The sequence below is a fragment of the Pleurodeles waltl genome, chromosome 5, assembly GCF_031143425.1.
Source record: "Pleurodeles waltl isolate 20211129_DDA chromosome 5, aPleWal1.hap1.20221129, whole genome shotgun sequence".
In the NCBI taxonomy this organism is placed as follows: domain Eukaryota; kingdom Metazoa; phylum Chordata; class Amphibia; order Caudata; family Salamandridae; genus Pleurodeles; species Pleurodeles waltl.
In genome coordinates, this window is record NC_090444.1 from 876,776,050 (window position 1) to 876,789,598 (window position 13,549).

Consider the following 13,549-nt stretch of genomic DNA (forward strand, 5'->3'; position numbering starts at 1 on the left):
TCCCTTCTTGCACATAACCAATCATTTGAAAATGACGCTTTGGCACTTCTGTGTGTGCTGCATTGTGTAGCACCCACAGAAGTGCCAAAGTGCCATTAGTGATTGTTTTATGTGCAGGAAGGGACACCTTCCCGCATATAAACAATCACACCCCTCAACACAGACATCATTGCACGATGGTGCAAGGATGCCTGCGTTGGCGCTGGCAGGTAAATTTAGCGCCAGCGCAAGGGGAAATGCAGGGGTGCGCCGTTTTCACTTAAATATTGCGCATCTCTGCGTTTCTAAAGTGACGCAGCGCAGCCAATTTTGGCACAGAACCGCGCTGCACCACTTTTCCTTAAATCTAGCGCTTGATTTTTCATGCTTTAGACTTATGTTATCACCTTGAACACAAAAGGCATACTCTGAAACCACTAAAGTTAGAATGCTTGAACCAGCTCTTTTCAGGGTCAAGAGTTATGTTGATATTCCATAACCCTTGTGTTATTAGGAAATGTTCATATTTCCAGTGTACTTCAGATGTCATATGAGGTGCCACCCACTGAACGCAGAGAAGATGTGTAGCTCCGGCGTTGCGAGTGTTTGCTTAAACAGCAGCTTACAAAGAGGGGACCACTCAAACAACAATGTTTTTTTCACCTTGTCTCTAGGATTCTCTTTGGAATCTTTGAACTGTTGTGTGAAACTTCTCCACTGGTGAAAAGCGCTCTTCTGCTATTGGATAAGGGCACTGATCTGGTGCGAATCACTCAAATAACTAGGTTAGCTTGTCATTTACGGAGTGACTTCATTCATGGTAGGCTAAAGGCATTCGATGGTGGTATGCTTTTCTAAACATTCCTTGGCAGAAAGCACAGTAGTAGTGTTTTAAACCTGTCTGCAAAATGTAGCAAGTCGTTTTGCCCAAAGTATGGGAAGCTCAAACAGGTTTGAACTTTAGGAAGTATGGTAGGAGGCTGAAGCCTTGCTCACTTTCCAAGCAAATCAGGGGTAGCAGTCCTCTCCCTTCACATGTTAATTCCGATCACAGGATTGTAACATTTAGATAGGAGGTCCTGGATTTCTTAAAGTTTATTTTAGACCTGGTAGTGACAAAAATGTATATGTTTCAAATGATGAGTGAAAAAATAATAATGTTGTAATTATCACCAACATAGTACTCTACCCCACCCCTCTTTATAGGAGGTCAGTTCATAAAGTGAACATCCTAGGCTAGTCATATAACCTTGGACTAAATGGGCGAATGTATGTTGGCATCACTAAGTGTGAATGTATTTAAGTATTGTGACTTGACAGCAATACTCTGAAAGAAGTACCCATTAGTGACGTTAAATGTTATTTTACATTTCTTCATTAGTAGCTGGGTCGCTATGTATGAGCTATGGGTGTTTTATGTACACCATAACGTTAACATAGGAGTTGAGAATTCGATAATACAGAACTAATCCTCAACACTTGTCAGGTTTACATGCTGGAAAAATTAGACTATTCACAGAGGACTAGCTTGGAGTGATTACGTCCCGGCACACCAGCTGTTTAAAATCAATTAATTTCCACTCCTGTTTCAGACTTTAGAGGGTATAGGTGTTGATATTGGCCTAATGCTTCTGGAGTTCAACCTGTTCATTCTTTAGCAGGAACCATGTGTAAAGCCCCCTTTGCGCCACATGAATTGAGAAGAGGACTATGATGAATTCTGCTATAATTTTTAGTTTGCAGGCTGTCGGGTTATTTGAAGAACTTTCTTGCTGCGAGGCACTCTGTTTCTAATTAGCCACCACTTTCAACTTCTGTAAATGCAATCTCTGTCTCGAGCTTTGTGCTTTCCCTTTCCAAATATACTCATGATCTCCTCATCCCGATTGTCCTTTGTCAAGTGATTTGTTTAGAGATGGCTGTTCCGTTTTTTTGAAAATATACGAAATCTTCTTAAAAGCTGACAAATTGTATTCCCCTTTGTGCTCCCTTTAATAGTCTGACGTCATCTTTCTTCTGTGAGACATAGCCCAACTGTCTTTCCCCAACACTTCCGGTTCATGTTTTTTTTTTTCTTAGGGCTTCCCTTAATTTCATTTTTCACTATCAAATAAGGCTTAGGCGGGCTTGTTCCCATGTGTCTCTTTGAATGTATCTGGGACATAATTTTAGGTAGCTCTAATTCTTTCCAACTCTGTGAGCTATCTGCTTCTCCTCGTATGGCCAAGAGGACAGCATCTCTCTTTACACTGCCTAAAGTTATCTCCATGATCTCTAATTAGTTTCATACCAAGATCTACTGCAGAAGGAAATTCTTCTTGGATTTGACTAAGCACTTCATAAAGCAATGAAGTGCGGGTGCCATGGTGGTAGTGCATAGTACTGTGAACATGCTCTCTCCTGTAACTCGTTGTAGCGTTGGAGTCACCGCAAAGGTCAGGAACCAAGTCATATTGTTTTTGTTTCTCTTGAGTTCTGAGTGACGTATGCAGTGTATAAATGATGCGCTAGCAGGCTTTCTAATAAAAAATCTTTCCTTGTTTACTAAGACAAGCACTCATGCTTTTATAATGATTGGCGGGTATTAGGATGTGGAAGTTGCTGAATTGGTTCCAGTCTTAGTCCCCTCCCCACCAACTGCCCGTATATTTCCATAAGTTCACACAGCATATTTCTAGTATACTCAACATCCTATTCAACCATTAACAGGTGAGGAATATATCCTACCAAACCAGGCCATGTTTGCCCTGGTGAAATCGAAGGACCATTCCTTACTGGTCCCCTTATAAGTGGCATATTGCCCAAAACCATTTCATTGCTCAGCAGATTGCTCAGCAGATGGCAAGGGCACTTTTATGATTTGGCATGGATCGAATTGGATAGGCAGGTCATGAGGAGAGCATCTAGTATCTAGTAACTTGTAAAAAACATGTTATTGCCATTGACTGCAGATAGAATATAAATGCAGCATTAGTTTCAATAATAAGGACAGGATTGGGGCGTGGCTTGCCAGCCAAAATGGCGGATGCAGTTTAGCGCAGTTCCGGGGCAAAGCCCCGATCATCCGCACTTAATTCGCTAAAGGGTGGCTGATGGACCCCTGTGCATTGATGCATGGCTGAGTGAACCTTGCCGGGAGCCGGCCGTGAGGTTCGCTGCAGCAGGGAAGGTCCCGTGGGCACTGGTGGGGCCGCTGTCCCGAGCTTCGCTGTGAGGGGTGCGGCCTAATCTGAGGAATCTCCGCCCGAGGCCTGGTCGAACTCGAGCCTTGCGGCAATCCAAGTGAAGAGAGGAGAAGGAGCGGCTGGTTGTGGTGAGCTGGGTGGGGTGGAGTCAAACAGTGGTTGGTGCTGAAGGGAGCGGGGACCTTGTGGTGACGAAAACGTACCTGCTCTTCGTGCCCCTTGAATCGGCTTCCGCCATGGTGGCCCGAGTGAGGACTTTGCGGAGAGGGGCCCAGAGGACACAGACCATACTCCGCCCCACCCCACTAATACTAATACTCCCTGCGACTGCCCCAACACTGCGAGGGTTACGAGCTCTGGAGTGTTTACACAGCAAAATCCCGGTGCCCCTGGCTGCCGCAAGACTGGGGCTGCTCATGCTGCAGCATCTTCGTCCCTCAAACTGTGCGTGCAAGTGAGCCCCTCCTGCACCTCTGTAGAACTGCACCTTGATGATAACTGCGACTGCGTCCTCTCAATCAATGAACGCTGCCCTCTCGAACCTTGAAATGACAGAGATGGACCTCCTTCACTCTCAGACAGTTACTAGGCTGCAGGCGCCGGGAGCTGAGGCACTGCAGTCAGACAACCATAAGTTAGACGCAGTGCTGCAGGCTGTGGAGAGGATAGGCTCTTTCCTGGACCAGGCTCGGACCTCATTGGAGGGTAACGTAACAAGTGATCTCACCCTTCTTCATGTGGATCACAGCAAACTGGCAACTAAAACTCACTCACTAGAAGACCAGTTACATGAACTGATGCCTAAGACCGGCCAATTTGAATCCTCACTGCGAACAGCACTAGACTGGATAGAAGTGCTGGAGTACTGGGCGGAGGATGCAAAAGGGCGCACCAGGAGGAACAACTTCCGTGTTATGTTCCTCCCGGAAGGCGTGGAGGGCTCAGATGCGGTTGCATACTCCGAGACCTGGCTGCAGGGCTGGTACCAGAGGGTTCGCTGACACCTTTCCTCTCTGTTGAGCGTGCCCACAGGGACCCTATGAGGGGCCGGCTACCAGGAGCGAGTCTGCTCCCCTTCTTGCTACGGCAGTTGCACTATGCGGACAGAGTTATTATTCTGCGTGTAGTAAGATCCCTCCTGGCAATCCAAGTGGATAACACCCAAGTTATGATGTTCCCAGACTACACCACTGCTGTACAAAAACAACATGCCTCATTCTTGTCTGTGAAGTGCAAACTCCGGGCCCTTAGCCTGAAGTACTCCCTCCTCTTCCCCCCCAGGCTGCGAGTGGCAACCGATGGAAAAAACACTTTTTTACCACCCCGGAAGCCGCCTGAGAATGGCTGGAGTCAACAGACCTGATCACTCAGCAGGACACTGAATCCGAAAGTCCTGCGGTGCGGGGCTTGAGGCCCTCTGAGCAGAGAAATCATAAATGGCATGGGGCTCCCACGACAGACATAAGCCATGCTCAGGATCTAGAACAGATTATACAGGAGTGACACTGTGCCCTACAAACTGCAGCAGCTATCAGTTTCTCATCAGCCACATCAGAAGTAGACGCAGAGCTGACAGATTCTGGTGGTGACAATGGCTCCTTTCTTGAAACGCCTTCTGAAGTGGGGTCCTCTGCCCTTCCTACAGTGACACCTCAAACGACGGATGACCTACTTTGAGCTCACTGAGTTGCTGCACACGGGTCACTCAACTGGACATTCCCTCACAACATTGCCTTTCGTGGTGACTGAAAGACCAACCGTCACTACATGCCGGTTCTACTCGCATGTAAATTTATTGTTCTACCTCTGACCTGGCCTGTGGCTCTGTGCCTCCGCCTCTCTCCACGGCTAATAGTTGATGTTCAGTCTGCATGCCAGTCAGAAAATTCTTTATTCTGCAAATTGCCATAAAAGCACAAGTCCATTTTATACAAATAAAAATAATTAAAATACATTACAAAATGTGTAGGGGATTATTTACATTATGTTTTATAGACATAGCCCTAATCTGAACCTAATTACGTTACTGTGTCGGTACTACACAAATTGATATTATTTCCTAGTAACAATAACACAACTAGCAGGTTTAAAAACCATTATAAATATGCAAAAAGATAAAATATGACATTTTCTAAATTATGTTAAAAAATCACAAGTTAATTTTATAATCCATATCCAAATTAAACTAATATACAGCTTCATCAACCAGTTCATATCGTTTCCTGAGAGCAATGGCAGACCTCATAAAATTTAGTACAGAAAAACAGATTTGAATTGTTGGTAGTTTTTTAACATAAGTCAATGCTTCCTTATGGAGTATACATTTTAATTTGCCTAGACAGGGCAGTATAAAAGCATGTCTAGGGACAGTATATAGAGTACAAAATAGGAATAAGTGGCATGTGCTCTGCTTAGATCTGGCATCACAGGGGCAATTTGGAAGCTCTTTTAAATACATTGTTTAGGGAAGGTCACTCTAAAATGTATTAAATTTAATCTAAATGAGGACAAGAAGTAACATAATTGTGGGCTTGAGTATCAAGTTAAATAAGGTTCCATGGTATTCGTACTTGAGATTTGGACATAGGGGTCAAAAGTTTTCAATTTCAAAGCTCCGTGGAGTCTGAGATTCAAAATGTTCTCAGTGTGCCGTTTTTTCACCAGCTCCTTTTAATTTATAGGTAGGGACCTTGGCTCAGTGAACATATTCTCGAGCCCCAGGTTTCGAAAAGATGTTTGCAAATATAAAAACCAAGGAATTCTATTTGTTTTAGCCATTTGAATAAAATCAATCATACAGTCTTGTACCAAACTAGCCTCTGGGTTGCCCCAACATCTAAGCCACAATAAAAGAGGGGCAACATCAATCAAGTCCTCTATATGTCGTAAACCCAATTCCTCATGGCAGATAATATTTGCTACATTCTTAGGTACCTGCAATAACCTATGAGCAAATTTATTCTCAACACGTTGAGGCTGGTCTACTTTAGCATAGCCCCACAGACCCGCCCCATAAGTGGCTGCTGATACACGTTTGGAGTAATAAAGCCTAGTGATCTGGTATATTGGTCTATGGCCCAGTTTGAGGGTGAAGCGAAAAACCACTTCAACGTTTCTCACCATTTCCAGAGTCTTAATTCTAAAATGAGAATTCCATAACATGGAGGAACTTACATTCATGCCTAAATAACAAAAGTCTCTCACTTTGTTGATGGTATTTCTTCCCATTGTAAATCGTTTCAAACTTGTGTTTTCAAGGACCACAAGTCATAGCATACATCTTTGTAAGGTTTACTTTCAGATCAAGATCCTGAATAAAAGTTTTAAAAAGTCCAACATACCTTGAAGACCGTTAGCTGTACGCGCAATTAAAACTACGTCGTCAGCATGCAATAAAACTGGGAGCTATCTCTGTCCCATCCTAGGAAAATCCTTCCCATTTTTTTACTAGGTAGTCATAAAGCCCATTAATATGTAACAGAAATAGGAATGGCACTAGGATGCAGCCCTGTCTTACTCCTCGCCTTGATGGAAAAGGGCGAGTTCTCTCACCATGAGTACCAAATTGCAGTTTGCATGCTATCCCTTGTTTCCTACACTGAATGCTATGCACTGGCCCATTGGCCACCCACACCCATGCTGGGTTAGGGGTTCCGTCTTAGAGCTTATTGGGTATCACACGTCCTCTCCACACCACCCCAGCACCCCACTTGTAGGTACTGTCTCCGCGCACTTGTTACGCCAGGCAGGTGTTTTGATTTATTTGGGCAGATACCAGTTGTCCCTCTGCTCGGTTTTAAACTGTGTTTGTTTGTTTCTGAATGGAGCCCGGATTCCCCCTGTCCCGCTCCCCTTCTTCTCCCCACTAGGATGTCCTGCATCGATCACGTTAAACCCTGCATCTCTGGGAGTGGAAATTTGAGACATTACCGAGCTATTAGAAGATGCAGTATACAGAGCATCACTAGATAGAATGATTCCCGAATATATTGAACACAACGATGGCACAGCAGCCTCTGGTCTTGTTGAATGGGATGCATTTAAAGTCTCCGTCAGGGGGCACTTCATGGTGCATAACACCCGTCAGCGACTTACCAGTTATCGACTGCCAGAGCAGAACATACATCCTTGTTGGAGAGGCTGTGCTGCCTCAACTATGCAGCCCACTCGGCCCACATGCATTCCACGGCCGACCGGTCAGCAAGCTGCAGGCTTGGCTCATCCGTCAAGACCAAGTTTGCGTTCCTATCGTGGAGCTTCGCTCGGCAGTGGGGGACGTACTCCACACCACCCATGACATACACATTAAGTTCACATGACAGTACGCAAAACTTTATCGCCCCTCTGCGGAGCTGGACGCCATAGTCTATGATGAACTTTTCTCCCTGACCACTATAGCCCAGCTGACACCTGACCAACGATAGGAATTGGAGGCACTCCTGATGCAGCCTGATGTGCCTGCAGGAAAAACCCCAGGCCCTGATGGCCTCCCATCTGACTTTTATAAATTGTTCTCTACGGTGCTTGCACCTCGCCTTCTCCGTCTTTATGAGGAGGCACTACAAGAGGCATCTTTGCCTGCATCGCAATGGGAGGCACTGCTGATAGTGCTCCCCGAGCCCGGCAGAGACCCGACCAAGTTCTTACAGACCGCTAGCTATGCTCAACACTGACTACAAAATTTTGGCCAAGGCCTTGGCATCGCGCCTGGTGCCTGGTGCCTCTGGTCCCTCAGCTGATTCACCCTGACCAGAATGTCTTTGTGCCAGCCCAAGACACTTCCCACAATATCAGGCACTTTTTCAGAGTCATGAGGTCTTCAAAACAAAAATGGCCTTGCGCTGGATGTCTGGTGCTTGATCTGGAGAAGGCCTTTGATTCCTTAGAGTGGCCCTATCAGTTCGAGTCCCTCTACCGATTCAGCCTAGGTCCCCGTTTTCTGCGCATGGTGAAGCTGTTGTATACCTAGCCCCAATCCAGTTTCAAAATTGGAACAATCACCTCTGCACCCATTGATGTGGGCAGGGGTACTTGACAAGGCTGTCCCCTCTCCCCACTGCTATTTTCTCTGGCGATGGAGCCCTGGCAGCAGAACTTCGTAAGAGGGGAGAGACATGGAGTATCCCACTAGGTGATGGCCCACATACCATATCTTTATATGCAGACAATCTTCTTTTGTACCTCAAAGACATTGATAACGTCCCTGCTGAAATTGCAAATATACAGCACCAATTTGCTAATCTTTCCAGGTTAAGAGTTAACTGGGCAAAATTCCCTTCAACCCTGACTTGCCAGACCCGCGGCTACAACTTTCTATGGTTTATATCCCCTGGCAGCCTAGAACGGTCAGATACCTGGGTATCCATGTTTTTCACAATGAAGAGTATCTCCATGATGGCAACCTTAGAAGAGCAGTGTCATCTATCCATGCCCAGATGAACTTTTGGTAAAAGCTTGCACTTTCAGTGGCTGGAAGAATTGCCCTTCTGAAGATGGCGGTGCTGCCGCGTTTAGTATACTACTTCTCTAACTTACCATACTATGTCCCAGCCTGCTTTTTTAGAGAGCTAGGGGCCAGATGTATCAAAGGGTTTTACCCATTCTATGTCTATGGGAAAATGTGTTTGTACGTATGGCACCTAGAACCCTGAATCTGAGAGTTTATTTGGAACAAGGGCCGATGCAGAGTGGTGCTGAAGAAACTCTACTCACCTCTGAATCAGGGCGGCCTATCTGTGCCAAATATGGAGCAATATTACCTGGCCTCCCAGCTTCAGTGGTTGGCACAATGGCTATCTGGCCTTCAGCTATCTGACAATGGATGCTCCCTGCAGCTCTACACCTCTTTTACCCCCTCACAAACGTGAGGGCACCTGCAGAGCTCCTGCATGCGCATGGCTCATCTTTGTTACCGCAGGTGTCTGCGCCTCACACATACGACTGTCCCATATGCTCCGGCACTGGCACTACTGGGCAAACAATGGGGTTCACAACTCACAACCACCGCTGAACTGGAGCCCTGGCACGCGGCTGATTTACACACACTGGGCGATCTCGATAGTGAAAGTAAACTTACTTCATTTGACGTACTAACAGCCGAGACAGGCCTACCAGCAGGGCAGTTTCTGCTGTACAACTCCCTGATAGCGATACTGTCACGTCGGTGGGGAGATGCGGCATCTGAACCCCCAACACACTTACTAGTACAAAACATGCAGGTCATGGGACAGGGCAAACACCTGATACAGTGGTTCACCAACTCACTCAGAACGCACACACTACACACCTGTGCTGTGCTGCGTGCCAGCTGGGAGGAAGATTTACTTGAGCCCTGCACTGATAAAACATGGGATCCAGCCACACTAACATCCCCCGCAACTCCAGATTCTGCCTCATCCAATTTTATATTTTCCACAGAGCCTACCTCACACCAGCCAATATTAACAGGCCCTTGCTCTAAGTTGATGGGGACGGAACTCCTCTACACGCTGTGGTCTTTCCCCTCTTCAAGCACTTATTGGCAAGATGTAACAACATGCTTATCAGCTTGCACGTCGCGCCCACAGTTATCTACTTGGGAATCTTGTATCCTGGGTCTTTAAAACACAGAGCTTCTACAAGATTTCTAGACCTTGGCCTCCTGACGGCCAAACACTTAATTACTAGGAGATGGGGGCCCTTGAGCCCCCATCCATTGAGGCATGGAAGGGTTCTGGAAGGGATGGAAGGGTGCTACCGTACTCCACCTCATGGGGCAACAATGGGGCATCCAGGCACTTCAGGGAACAGGGGCAGGGGTGGTGGTGGTGGGGAGTTGTGACAGGGGTGGGGCTTGGATTTGTGTTCGGAAGGTGGAGGGGGTTTGGGTTTGGCCTTGGAAGGAGGAGCTATGTACTTTGACCGGGTGGAGCCAGATGGAATTGGCTCTGCACAGGGCTTCTTCCTCTCTGGGGAAGGGGTTTGGGAATGTGAAGGACGGACAGGGGTGGGCTGTGAAGTGGAAGGAGTGGAAAGGGCAAGGAGGTGTGCACGTTTAGGGATAAGACGGGGTAGGCCAGTGGGTTGGAAGAGGTCAGAACGGAAGAGAAAAAGTATTTTGAGAGCAATTGGGTTGGGCCTGGAGGAGTGTGTGGGAGGGTGTGGGAGTGGAGGCAGAGGGTGTGGACGTAAGTGGTGTAGGGGTGTGTGTTATGGATGCAGGTGATTGGACAGTATGCTGAGGTGTGGTGGATGCGTGATGGGTGACTGTGTTGGTGCGTTTATGTGTTTTTGGAGGAGGGGATGGTGGACACAGTGGGAGAAGACAGGCTGCCAGTGTGGATGTATGTTGTGTGGGTGTCTGCAAGTCTGGTGAGTGTGCTGCATGTGCAACTACAGTAGTAGTGGTGAGTGCAGGTGTGGTATCTGGGGTACATGTTTGGATGTTTGCTATTGTGGTGAGTGCAGGAATATGCTCAGCAACAGTGACTAAAGGTGCAGTGCCTGGGGGTGTGCATGTAGAAGGGACAGACAGGGAGGCGGAAGAGTTGGACACACTAGGGGAAGTGGATGTTTCTGTGTGTGCATGTGTATGTTGGCTGTGTGAATGCTTGTGGTGTGGTGCTTGTGTTTTGAAGTGTGCTTCTTGTGTGTTGAGGTGCTTCACTGCGTGTCAGATTGTGTGCTTTGGACGGGTGAAGGGAGTGGGGTGCTGGAAGGGGTAGAAGAGGTTGGAGGTGGGACGGAATGAACAGGGATACTGGCTGCCGTCAAAGAGGAGGCCAGAGCCTGAAAAGAAGATGATACTGTAAGAGTGTGCCCACTAGGGTCCGCCACCGCCAGTGAGCCCCTATCGGAGGAGGTATCGGAGCCACTACCTCCAGTGATAGTTGTCTCCCCTGTGGTACTCCCCTCGCCCTCCAACCCACTGGTCCCCTTGGTGTCAGATGACTCTGTGTCCGAGGATCTGTGGGTCGCTGCAACCCCACACGCCGGTGCCTCAGCTCCCTCGTCAGATGATGCTGATGTACACAAACAACACAAGAGAACAGGGATGGTGAGACAAAACAGGAGAGACACTTGTAAATAGCTGAAAGGAGTCAGCATAGTGGCCATGCATACACCCACCCAGGAAACCCTCCAACAGGCAGCACCTTCCACTATGCCCATGGCCATGGCCCTGACTAGTGATCAGAACCTTGCTCTACACCCATCCCCTGAACTACCTAAGGACCCGACATGTAGGAGACCTGACCCAAACACCCCTTCACCCTACGGGGGCCATCATGTAGATGGACCTCAGTCAGAGTCCCTGCTACTAAGCAACATAAACCCTAATGCACACACAGACATCCATCAAGGGTTAAGATTGTAATATGTGTACTCACCCCCTTGTGACTGCTGTGCAGCCTTAAAATGCCCATCCAGGTCTGGGTACGCCATTGCCAGGATGCGTAGAATGAGGGGTGGTCAGTGCCCGACGGGCACCCCTTCCCCGTTGGGAGGACTTCCCCAGCTGGGCCTCACAGATTTTTCACACCCAGGGTCGCAGGTCCTCCCACCTCTTCCTGCAGTGAGTGCTCCGCAGGTTGTAGACCCCCAGGGTCCGCACCTCCTTGGCGATGGCATGCCAATGTGCCCATGTCTGGTGGGCGCTGACCTAAAAGGGACACACAGAAATGTAAGACAGGGGTCAGGCACTTAGAAAATATGTACAGCTGCCTACACGTCCACTATGGGACGGACAGTACGAACAGACTTACATGACATACGCATGCAGGATGTCATAAACCATGGCCCATGCAGGGTAAGAGGTGCACACATATGTACTGCCAACACCATCCATTACACACAACTATTGCCCACAAATCCCCCACTCACCTGTACCTCTGGCTGTCCGTAAAGCTTGGAGTACAGGGGCAGGACCCCGTTCACTAGCCTCTCCAATTCCTCATGGGTCAAAGCCAGGGCCCTTTCCCCTGTAACACAAGCCACATTCATGACCAGAGGCAGGACACAGAAGTACACTCAGTGGAGTACCTGCTTGCACGAGATCAGGGAGTCAAGTGAATTTGGGGTGACAAATTTGCGTACGTACCGCTGCGGTGTGCACCGTCACCGCCGGCAGCGATCATGATACTCCAGGATTCCCCATTGGCATCCATGTTAACCAATGACTGTGCGAACGGCAGTAAACACTGCCTTACGCTGTTACGTCAACCGCTAGCTATGCATGTGACCATTAACAATACCACACATGACAAACCCTGTTTAATCATTATGGTCTGGATGAAATTCTGTCAAAAACATTTAGCATTTGAGTCCCTACAATCAAGTCAGCAGTGCTCATTGTACGACAGTGTGTGCCTATGTATGTGTGTTCCTCACACGTGTTTCAAATCCCTCCTAGGTACTGACCCTTGTGGCGAGGAAGGGCCCCATTGGTGCACAGACCACTTGTTGATTTGCGGACCATGGTGGATCGTCACATCATAATCAATTACAGACTCACCCATGAAATTTGTGCATTACTGGATCCTGCACTGACTCCGGCAAATCGTAATCAGCATGCCATCCCTACTGAAGTGCAGATGCTTTCTGCACACCATTTCCTGGCCACGGGCTCATTTCAAGTGACAGTGGGCATGGGTGCTGGATTTTCACAGGCAATGTTCAGCATGATACTGACAAGATTTCTAAATGCATTTGCACGACACCTGCAGTCCTATGTGAGGTTTCCAAAAAGTACTGACCTCCCTGCCATCAAGTCGGACTTCTATGCATTTGCAAACACACCCCATGTGATAGGTGCCATCAATGGCACCCACATACCTATAATACCCCCAAGAGTCAGTGAACAGGTGTACAGAAACAGTAAGAACTTTCACTCCATGAACATTCAATTAGTATGTACTGCAGACCAGTACATCTCACATGTGAATGCCATGTTCCCCGGTTCAGTCCATGATTCCTTTGTGCTGAGGAACAGTAGTGTGTCACACAAAATGGTAGGTGTTTCTGTCACTAACTGCTACCTAGCAGACAGCCGGGCTGTCTGACTCAGAGGCGTGACAATTACTGCTCTGGTTTGCACCTATTCCTTGGTGATTCTGGCTATCCCAACTTGCGTTGGCTCCTGACACCAGTGAGGACTCCTGGATGCAGAGAGGAAATACAATGAGGCCCATGGACATACTAGGAGGGTGATAGAGCACACAATAGGTCGCCTGAAGGCTAGATTTTGTTGTCTACATATCTCTGGAGGTTCCCTGGCCTACGGGCCTGAAAAGGTGTATAAAATAGTGGTGGCCTGCTGCATGCTGCACAATGTGGCTGTGAAAAATTCTATCCCCCTCTTGGAGGTGGATGGTGCTGTATATCCTGACCAGCTTCCTCAGAGAGGGGAG